The sequence below is a fragment of the Sciurus vulgaris genome (assembly GCF_902686455.1).
Source record: "Sciurus vulgaris genome assembly, chromosome: 3".
NCBI lineage: Eukaryota > Metazoa > Chordata > Mammalia > Rodentia > Sciuridae > Sciurus > Sciurus vulgaris.
In genome coordinates, this window is record NC_136463.1 from 57,819,677 (window position 1) to 57,831,301 (window position 11,625).

General features: G+C 42.1%; 1 pseudogene across 1 annotated transcript; it reads right to left on the reverse strand.

The window, feature by feature from the left end:
- Positions 1 to 2,663: 2,663 nt before the first annotated feature.
- On the reverse strand, positions 2,664 to 5,024 carry LOC306655731 (ATP synthase F(0) complex subunit B1, mitochondrial-like; annotated as a pseudogene). The gene is made up of 2 exons: positions 4,991 to 5,024; positions 2,664 to 3,350 (listed from the first exon to the last, which is right to left on the reverse strand). The product of its transcript is annotated as an ATP synthase F(0) complex subunit B1, mitochondrial-like (transcript).
- Between the last annotated feature and the right edge of the window lie 6,601 nt (positions 5,025 to 11,625).

Genomic DNA, 11,625 nt, shown 5'->3' on the forward strand with positions numbered 1-11,625 from the left:
ATGATATGATTATATACTTAGAGGAACAAGGACATTCCACCAGAAAACTTTTAGAATTCATAAGTGAATTCAGTAAAGTAGCAGGTTACAAGATCAATGCTCATAAATCCAATGCATTTTTATACATAAGTGATGAATCCTCAGAAAGAGAAATTATGAAATCTACCCCATTCATGATAGCATCGAAAAAAATAAAATACTTGGGAATAAATCTCACAAAAGAGGTGAAAGACGTCTACAATGAGAACTATAGAACACTAAAGAAAGAAATTAAAGAACACCTTAGAAGATGGAAAGATCTCCCATGTTCTTGGATAGGAAGAATTAATATTGTCAAAATGGCCATACTACCTAAAGTGCTATACAAATTCAATGCAATTCCAATTAAAATCCCAATGACATACCTTACATAAATAGAGCAAGCAATTTTGAAATTCATCTGGAAGAATAAGAAACCCAGAATAGCTAAAGCAATCCTTAGCAGGAAGAGTGAAACAGGGGGTATTGCAATACCAGATCTTCAACTCTACTACAAAGCAATAGTAACAAAAACGGCATGGTATTGGTACCAAAATAGAAAGGTAGATCAATGGTACAGAATAGAGGACACGGACACAAACCCAAATAAATACAATTTTCTCATACTAGACAAAGGGGCCAAAAATATGCAATGGAGAAAAGATAGCCTCTTCAACAAATGGTGCTGGGAGAATTGGAAATCCATATGCAACAGAATGAAACTAAACACATATCTCTCACCCTGCACAAAACTCAACTCAAAATGGATTAAGGGCCTTGGAATCAGACCAGAGACTCTGCAGATTATAGAAGAAAAAGTAGGTCCAGATCTTCAACATGTCGGCCTAGGACCAGACTTCCTCAACAGGACTCCCATAGCACAAGAAATAAAAGCAAGAATCAATAACTGGGATAGATTCAAACTAAAAAGCTTTCTCTCAGCAAAGGAAACTATCAGCAATGCGAAGAAAGAGCCTACAGAGTGGGAGAATATCTTTGCCAATCATACTTCAGATAGAGCACTAATCTCCAGAATCTATAAAGAACTCAAAAAACTCTACACGAAGAATACAAATAATCCATCGACAAATGGGCTAAGGAAATGAACAGGCTCTTCACAGAAGAAGATGTACAAGCAATCAACAAACATATTAAAAATTGTTCAACATCTCTAGTAATAAGAGAAATGCAAATCAAAACCAGTAAAGGTGCTAAGAAGCTGCTCTCAAGTTCACCACAAGTGACTCCTATGGGAACTCAGCTGACTCTTAAAAGACAGGAGTAGGTCAATTCAACCAACTTGGCTGTAAACACCTAGCAAAACAGTTAAAACAAAAACATAGCCATTCTTGGGCATTTGAAAGAAACAATAGTTAAATGTAACTTAAGATGTACACTTTTGTTAGCCCCCTAGAATAAGTAAAGCCTGGAGGCTACAAAAAAGTGAATACTCAACATGTTATTTCTCAGTGTATAGCTGCTTTTGCAGTATTAGGCTGTCCATTGCAGATCAAAACTGATAATTCTCCAACTTTTACTAGTTCTTCTTTTCAACAGTTTTGCCACCAATTTCATAATGAACACAGAACAGGTATTCCTTATAAACTCAAGGCCAAGCCATTGTAGAATGAGCTCATTTATCTACTAAGCTACAATTAAAAAAACAAAAGGGGGGAGATATGACCCCACAAAATAAGCTTAATCATGCTTTGTTTGTTTTAAACTTTTAAAATTGTGATTCTGAAGGTCACACAGCAGCCAAGAGACATGTCTTCTGCCATGACAGGTCCATTGGGTCTAGTTTGGTGAAAATATTTACAAACAGTACAGTGGAAAGGACCAGATCCAGTAATGATGTGGGGTAGATGTTATGCTTGTGTCTTTTCAGAAGGAGTATTCTGCCCTATTTGGGTACCTGAACATGCCATCAAGCATGGAGGACCTGGAGCCAAGGTTTAAGTGGTTGAAGATCTAACCAGAGACATCAGCTCTGATCTTCAGGGAGAGCCAGAAGTCAATGAGAGAAGGAGAAAGAAGAATCAAGTGAACCAAACACTCCATGTGCCATTATGGGGTAAATGAGTAATCTGATTTGACAGGCTGAAAATATGACTGAACAACAAGAAGTTAAATCTCCAATCTCAATGTTTGTAGCCATGTTAGCTCTATTGAGATCTTAGATTGCCATACCCTCAGAACCAAGAGTTGGGACCTCAAAGCAGCTCTCAGAACCAAGATCCAGAACCTCAAAACAGCTGCCCATAATTTACATTTTAAATAATATTTAAAAGGGGGAGATGTGGGAAGCCATCCTAACCTAGTGGAATCAAGCAGTTCCCTGTCTAGTTTCTCTGAGAGAATGGCTCCCCTAACTCCACCCTATCCTGTCCATCGCAGAAGCTCCTCTCAGTCTTGCCCCCTTTACCTGTCTGTCTACAAATAAAAGAGAGTTGGGCTACTCCAGGTTGTTGTTATTAGAAGCCAGAACTAGTATAGCCAGACCCATCATGCCCTCTCTCATTTAAAAAGAGTATTGGCTCTTGTGTGTTTATTGAGTAGATGTTTTTGGGTAACTGAGTGATATATGGCCAACACCATCCTTTGGTAGTTAACCCTTTTCTCTGTCATTTCCCAAACTTCTCCACTCAGTTTATTATATGCTCCTGTTCCTTATGATGCATAATATTCTGCACAAAGATTTTATAATCCATTCTTTACCTCCTTGTATACTTTATGTAGCCATTTCTGGTAAGTAACCTCCAAGTTCATAGCAGTATTATTCCTCTGGACATCAAAAGATAGTGGTGCTTCTGAACCAGTGCCTGCTGTGACTTCCAACTCAATTGTATCATGGATTTGTTTGATGGAAGCCTGCTTTACCCCTTATAGTTGGGCAATATTTTGCTCATCAAGATTATCAATAAATTCTTAAATAGAGGCAACATATTTTTTCATTACATAGACAAGTAACCCTACTATTGATAGGGTAGAGAAGGTCTCTGGGGCAATCATGTATATTTCTTTGGATATAAAATACAAGATAAGCCCAGTTACAAACAAGCATGTAGGGCCCTGTTACACCAGTTAGGATAAAGAAATTTAAAGAATTCTCCAGGGATCAGCCCAAGACAAACTATTCCTCCATTTTCAGGAAGAGGTAGTAAAGGGACTGAAACATGGCTTTCCTCTGTGTGAGAAATCCTTGTTGCCTGAAATTTTCCTGGCCCTAAGTATGCTGCATTTCTGAGACTTGAGACCACTTGTGGCAGTGGCAGAAAGTACCACCTGTGAAGGCTTGGGTGGCAAATGTCCAGGCAGCAGGTTTATTGTCCCTGTGACCCCAAATGGAGACTCTTTTCAGGGACAGGAGGAAGATGACTACTTGTGTTTATTTGTTTTTAATAGGACTTGATTTCTGTGGTAAAATGCACGTCCCATCTAATTTATTATCTTGGTCACTCTTTTGTGTGTTTGTGTGTGTGGTGCTGGGGATTGAATCAGGGCCTTCTGCATGTGAAGCAAGCACTTTACCAACTGAGCTATATCCCCAGCCCCTCTTGGTCACTCTTAAAAGTATGTTTAGTGGCATAAAGCAGCACATCCTCAGGACTTTCTCATGTTCCCAGACTGAAACTCCATCCCACTAACACTAACCCCTCCCTGCCCCTGGCCCTAGCACTCACCACCCACTGCCTGACCCCATGGACATGGCTTCTAGGGATCTCAGAATGTAATTCCTGACTGGTATCACTTGGTGTAGTTTCATGGTTCTTCCATGTAGTGGTATGGGTCAGAATCTGGTCCATTTTTTAATGTATTTTCATACATGTTTATACATGACTTCTTACTGACTAAAGCTTTATTGGTATGCACTGTCCTTCTTTGTCCCAAGTAATATTTTTCTAAATTTTTTATTTGTTTTAATTAGTTATACGTGACACTAGAATGCACTTTGAAACATCACATAAAATGGATTACGATTTCTCATTCTTTTGGTTATACATGATATAGAATCCCACCAGTTATATAGTTATATGTGTACATATGTACATAAAGTAATAATGTCTGATTTATTCTGGTATTCTTCCTATCCCCTATCATCCCTTCAATCCCCTCTACCTAATCTAAAGCAATCTGTTCTTCCCTATATCCCCCCTTTATTGTGAATTAGCTTCCAAAAATCAGAGAAAACATTCGGCCTTTGGTTTTTGGGAATGACTTATTTCACTTAGCATGATATTCTCTAACTCCATCTATTTACTAGCAAATGCCAGAATTTCATTCTTCTTTATCTATTCATCTGTTGAATGGCATCTACATTGGTTCCATAGTTTAGCTATTGTGAATTGAGCTCCTGTGAACATTGATGTTTTTCAAGTTCTTATATATCCTGAGATTCATGCTCTATCTGAGGTGGACATGGTAAAATTTTTCTCCCATGCTGTATGCTCTCTCTTCATGTATTGATTATTTCTTTTCTTGAGAAGAAACTTTTTAGTTTGAATCCATCCCATTTATTGATTCTTGATTTTACTTCTTGTGCTTTAGGAGTCTTGTTAAGGAAGTCAGATCCTAAGCTGACATGATAAAGATTTGGGCCTACTTTTTCTTCTGTTAGGCACAGGGTCTCTGGTCTAGTGCCAAAGTCTTTGATCCACTTTGAGTATCATGCAGGGTGAGAGATAGGGGTTTAATTTCATTTTGTTTCATGTGAATTTCCAATATTCCCAGCACCATTTATTGGATAGGTTATCTTGTCTCCAGTGAATGATTTTGTGCCTTTGTCTAGTATGAGACAACTGTAACCTTTCTTGATCTGAGGACCATTGTGTCTCTCATTAGTATAACTACCCCTATTCTCTGAGGGTTACTTACTTACTGGATTTTGTTTTGTACCCCTTCGCTTTCAACCTGTGTATGTCTCCAGTCTGAGTCTGAGGTTGGAGATGTGACTCAGTGATGAAGCACATACTTGGCACGTACAAAGCACTGGGTTTGAGTCCCATACTGGCAAGTAAAAAAAAAATAAAAAATAAAATAGTAATAATAATTTAAAAAATTAAATGAGTCTCTTGCAGAGAGCATACAATTGGATCATGGGGGGGTATATTTCTTCCATTTTGCCAATCTCCATGTTTGGATAGGAAAGTTTAATTCATTTACATTTAAAGTAAATGCTGATGAAGAGGGATTTATTTATGTCATTTTACTATTTGTTTTCTATTTGTTTTCTTCTAACTTTAAGTCCCTCATTTTGTGCACTGAGTCTTCTTTGAGTTTAGATTTTTTTTCTGCAGCAAATGATATACATTTCCTTTTGAGTATAGTTTTTTCCCCTTTGTGATTGCCCTTGGGATTGCATTTAATATCCTGAAGTTATAACACTCTAGTTTGAATTTGTACCAGTTCAACTTCAACACCACACAAAAACTGCTCCTTTAGAGCTTTGTCTTCATACTCTTCCAGTTATTTCACAAAATTACATCTCTGTACATGGTATGTACACAAACATCATTAATTTTTAATTTTTTAATCTCTTAAATCATGTAGAAAATAAAATGTGGACTTACAAACCAAGGCTACAGTAATAGTAACTCTTGGAATTTTTTCCTCAAGTGTATTAATCTTTTATCATGTGGAAAACAAATTGGAGTGATCCACTGTTATAATAACACTACATCATAACTGCCCATGCATTTACCTGTACTGAGGCCCTTATTTCTTCAAACAACTTCTTCAAACAGCTTTGACCTGCATATTCCCCTGAACATGTCTTCCAGATAGATCTAATGGTAACAGGCTCCTTCAGTTTTGTTATTCTGGGAATGTCTTAAATTTGCCCATACTTTGGAAGGGCAGTTTTTTAGGATATAGGATTCCTGGTTGACAGTATTTTTTTCTTTCAGGGCTTTGTCTATGTAGAGCCCACTACCTTCTATCCTCCTAAGGTACAGATGGGAAATCTGCCGAGGATCTAATTGAGGCTCCCTTGTATGTAATGAGTACTTCTCTCACACTGTTTCTGACAGTCCCTCTTTGTCTCTAGCTTTGTTTGACTATGATACCTCAGAAAGGGTCTCTGAGTTCATATCAGAGTTCACTGAACTTCTTCTATCAAATGTGGGGAGTCTTCAGCCATTGTTCTTCAAATAATCCCTCTGACCATTTTTTTCTCTCTTCTTCCTGGATCCTTACCATACATGTGCTGGTGCACTTGATGGTATCCAGTGGGACCTGAAAGCTCTGTTCACTTTTTTCCAATCTGTTTTCTTTCTGTCCCTCAGACTCAATAATTTCAATGATCCTATCTTGAGTTCTGCTGATTCTTTCCTCTGACTACTCAAATCTGCCTTTAATTCACTCCAGTAAATTTTAAAATTTCAATTATTTCACTTTTCAGTTTCAGAATTTCTCTGGTTTCCTTTAGGTTTTCTCTGAATTGATATTTTAATTTTCTTCATATGTGATTTTCTTAACTTTCTCCACTTCTTTCTTTAGTTCATCCCACAATTTTAAGACAATTATTTTGAGGTCTGTGTGAGACATGTGTGCTATCTTGTCTTTCTCAGGAAAGGGTTCTCTTGTTTTGTCTTTTTTCCTTTAAATGGACATATTGCCTGTTTCTTTGGATGTCTTGTGATTTTTTTTTTTGTTGATAATTGAATCTAATAACATAGTAATTCTGGAAATCATATTTTCCCCCAGTCCCCAGATTTTGCCTGTTTTTGATCTGTTGAGATTGTTGCAGACTATCCCTGTGCTAAGGAGCAGCCTAAGGCATAAATTTAAGATCTTGTCAGGTCTTTTTTGAGGCTATACTTTCCTTGGGTATAATGGTGACCTTCTAAGTTTCCTTGTTTATGTGCTTGCTTTTGAATATCCTAGAATTTTGACTTTCTCCAAAAGAGGGCAAAAGAGAAAAATGAAAGGGAGAGGAAAAGAAGGGGAAAAGGAGTCTTGGCCCTTTAAATATCCTAGAAAGTTCTTTCAACTGATGCTGTGGTTTCACAAGTCTGAAGAGGCATAAAGTAGTGGTTGCTCACCTATATTTTCACCTCAAAGACCAAAAGCAGTGGTTATCAAATCACAATGCAGACTCCCAATTTGTAGAGAAAATGGCTATTCTTGCCCACTCTGGCCCCCACAAGCTGTGTGCAAGGTGCCATGGGAAGATATGCATGATTGTCTGCTCCAGAGATGGGAGTTGGTGATGGGTAGCTGTTCCCATGCTAGGAACTGAAATAGACCAAAATTAACATAATAAACCTTCCTCTGGAAAAGCAGAATTCCAAATTATTTATGTTAGATATTACCACTATTCCTGTTGTTTAGTGAAGGGTCAAACTTCTGGTGCTTTCTATTTTCCTTCTTCCTGGAACAAGCATTAAAATTTGGAAGAATGACTGGAATTTAGGAGAATGGAAAGGAGAGGGGAAGAAACTCCAGGTAAGGGGAGCCACTTCAGTTTGGATGCAGCCACAAACATGACCATGGGAGCAAACTGTATCCAAGGACCTTAGATATAGTACCTTATCCAGTTCTGATAACAACACTGTGAAGTAGTGGCTGTTGCTGTATGCCAGAGAGAGTGGTAATGGTGTTGGTGGTGATGGTGGTAGAACTGATTATTTTGAGGTGGAGGTGGTGGTGGTAGTGATGTTGGTGGTGATAGTGGCAATGGTGCTAATGGTGGTGATGATAGTGATGGTGGTGGTGATAATGACAGATTGTTCTAATGGTAATTGTATTAAGGATATGATGGTGATGATGGTGATGGTAGTGCAGTTGGTGTTGTTGATGGAGATGGAGGTGGTGATAGTGATGGTGTTGGTGATGATGGAGGTGCTGATGGTAGTTGATGTGATGGTGATGGTGGTGAAGGTGGTAGTGCTGGTGTTATTAATGAAGGTTATGATTATGGTGTTGGAGGTAGTAATAGTGGTATGATATTAATGGTGGTGGAGATAGTGTGGATGATGAGCATGGTGGGGACAAAGGCAGCCATGGTGATTTTAATAACAGCAGTGTTGGTGAAGGAGGTGAAGGAGGTGAAGGAGCACCTTATGGTTTCAGCAGAAGTTGGCATGAGTCAATGCTAGGTAGTGGTTAAAGCCCAATCTTCAGGATCCTTAACCCTTGAAATTGAACCCCAGATCCAACTCTTATTCTCAGCATGCTCATAACCATGTTAGTCATCTCAGTCTGTCTCACTTACTTACTCAGTGTGGTGGGGTCATGGGATTCACCTAAGGTGACTGGAGGGTAAATGAAATAAATATCACAATGAACTTAGCCCAAGAATGGCATGAATGCCTTCCCCAAGATCATGTGTTTACAAACACCATCACAGACACCCAGCCCTACTGACTCTAATGCCTCCAGATTTTCATTTATTTCTGACTCTGTTCAGCTCTGGTGACCTCACCATAACACACCCATTTGCCCCATAAATACACTTTCTTGGGCTGGGGGTAAAACAATTGCCTTGAATGTGCAAAGCCCTGGGTTCAATCACCTACCCTGAAATAAACAAATAAATAAACTCTCTTCTGCCCCAGTGTAGGGGCGGCTATCTGGAACTCTGATCCCTGTCTTCTGTGTGACTTCAGGGAACACAGTGCAGTTTGCCACAGGTTCCTACACTCTGCCCCAATGGGTAGTGAAGATCAGAAATGTTCCATCCAATATGCGCACCTTTGCCCACTCTTGCTAAAGGCCCCTCTGCACCTTGCATATGTGACCACTTAGCTGCTGTTCTCACACCAAGACTGTCCTCCCAAACCTGTGTACACACACCACATGAAGCCAGGAAAGCCCACGCAAGCTAGAAATTCTTGTGCCTCCCTTTCCCTATATCTAATTGTACTCAAATTTCTTCCCACCCAGAATCACACCTCTACACTGTTGCTGCCAGGTATGCCTTACAGCAGCTCTTGTCTGGCAGGGTGACCCCTCCTGCTTCTGTCTCTGTGCCACCACACCCTTCTCTACTGCAGACACATGCCCTAAGCCATGCTGGCTCAGAGCCTCCCTCTGCCCCATTCCAGGGCATGGGATCAACCCCCTTTGTTCTGTGTGCATTGAGGTCATCATTCTTTGGTTATGATGAGAAGATGGAAACCCAAATCCAGTGTGCCTGGTTCTAACCCAGCTCTGCTATGCCACTTACTCCCTGTGTGAACTCAGGTTAGTTAATGTATCTTTGTGTCATTTGGCTTATGTATCAATTGGGTCCCATGACAGTACCTACTTCCTAAGGTTTGGGGGAGTAGGAGTGATGCACGCAAATCCTCTTAAGGTATAACTGCGCCCTGGTGCTCCCTAGAAAATGTCTACAGTTCCAACACAATTCATACCATACTCACCTCCCAAGTTTTGTCTGTTGGCTGCCAATAGACCCTCTTAATAGGGGTGGGAGGGGCTTCCTAGACTTCCTAATGTCCAGGCTGTGCAGGCCAGATGCTTTGCTGTGGCTCTGACACCTGGATTAGAGCACTGTGATGAACACAGACTCTGGACTGGCCCATCTGAGGCTCCAGGCCCAGCACTGCCCTCTCCAGGGGTGTGGGGGAATGCCTGCAGCATGCTACACTATAGCCTGCCCACCTGCATGCCAAGCAGCATCAAAGTTTCCATGGTTGTGATGACCAGGAGCAGTGTTGGTCCTCCAAGTCACTCCAAAGGTCCATTGAGTCATGGCCTTTCCATAGCTCCAGAGTCAGGACTCCAGGTCAGCAGCCCCCAGGCACCCTCCCTGCTTCTCTGGCTCCAAGCAATTCTTCCCACCCCCACTGTGTGAGCACACACCCAGAGGACTCTGGACCCTGGCAATACCATAGATCATCAGGACGACTGTGTCTGCCCAGGAAACATCAGACAGTGGGGTTATCCATGTGGCTGAGGGGAAATCTCCCCTCTCCCTGTGGATGAGGCATAAGGTGAGAGCAGCCACCAGACTACCAAAGGCCCTGAAGCTGCAACTGCACAGCCCACACCACAACACCTGCCCAAACTGAAGAGCCCTTCAGGCCCCCCACCTGGGTCCTCTGCCCACCCCTCCACAGTCCAGCCCCACCACCTGGAGGTAGGAGAATAGCTCAGAGCCTGGGAACACAGACTCTGACAATCAGTGTGCCCATTCTGGCCAGAAATCTGCTCCCCTTGCTTGATGCCTTTGTCTTCTCCTCTGCAAATTGGAGGTAACAGCAACATCTATGAGGCCAGGTAGCTTGAGAAGCATGGCATAATGTATGAAGTGTGGCTGGCTGAAGCTCTGCCATGTGTGCTGTTCTTGCTATTGTTATTTCCTGGATGCAAAGAGCTGCCCAAGTAGGCTCTCCCTCTCTTCCCTTCTCCCACCTCCCTGTTCTGTCTCCTCCCTCCCCACCATCTCTACCTCTGTCTTTCCAGGGTCCTAGCTGGACATGGCTCTACAGAGACCCCACAGAGTATCTGCTCTCTCCTCATCCCATCTTACCCCTTCCTTCTTCCCTCTTGTTCCCTTCCTAAGCTGTGTCCTGGGATCAACCCATCCTGGATGTTGCCCTATCACCTTCTACCAAATGGTTGTGATATTCTCCTGTTCCAGCCTGCTTTTTCCCACCCCTTCCAAAACCTAGTCACTTAACTATGCACCTGGCATTTGCAGCTGCCCTCCGGTGCACCAGCCACACAAACCCACCCCATGGTCTCCTGCCTGTCTCCATCCCAGTTGCCCTGGCCAAGTCTCCAGCCTCTTCCCCTGTGTTCTGCCCTCCTGTCCTGGTTGTAGAGCACCTCCCTTCCACCTCTGACCAGGTGAGGGCCCTGCTGTGCTACAGGGGCTCTTCCCACAGGGAGTGCTCCTCCCTCCCACCAGAAAAAAACCAAACCCCTGGGTCCCCACTGAAGCTCTGAGACCCTCTGAGACAGAAGACCCACTTCACTACATCTTTGAATGTTTTTCTGAATGCTTTGGTGCCGCTGATGTTTTTCATTCTCACCAATGAAGACAAGAATAACCACAAACAGGGAAACACACAAAGTTCTCCCTTTATAGGCACCCCATAAAATTGTACCCAGGAATAGATTCCTGCGACCACTCTCCTGAAGTCCCTGTGCTGCTCCTGCCCAGTAACCACTGTTCTGACTTCTATTGCTAGAGCTGCATCTTTTCTATTCTGGAAACTTCCACAAAATGAATCGCAGGGGTGCAGAGGGTGCTGCTCTGAACGTGGCATTTACTCAGTGTTGGGCACCTGTGCCGATTGGGCCTGTGCCACGCTCTGCTCTGTGCTGCTGAATGATGTGCTGTGATGAGTGTGTCACAGTGGCTTCCTTCTTCTGTGGATGGACAGGCTGGGAATGAACACACACAAGTCCCTGAGGATGCTTACTTTATGCCTCCTGGTGTGTGGCTGGGAAAGCAAGTGCTGGGGCACAGAGAGGCGGCCGTGTGGAGTGCAGAGTCAGCTTTCGATTGCTGTAACAAACTGCCTGAGACTCACAAGAGGAACAGTTTATTTTGGCTCACAGTTTTAGAGGTTTAAGTCCACAGCTGCTTTGGGGTCTGTGGTGAGGAAGCACACCATGGAGGAACATGTGACAGAGCAACACATTACAACTCAT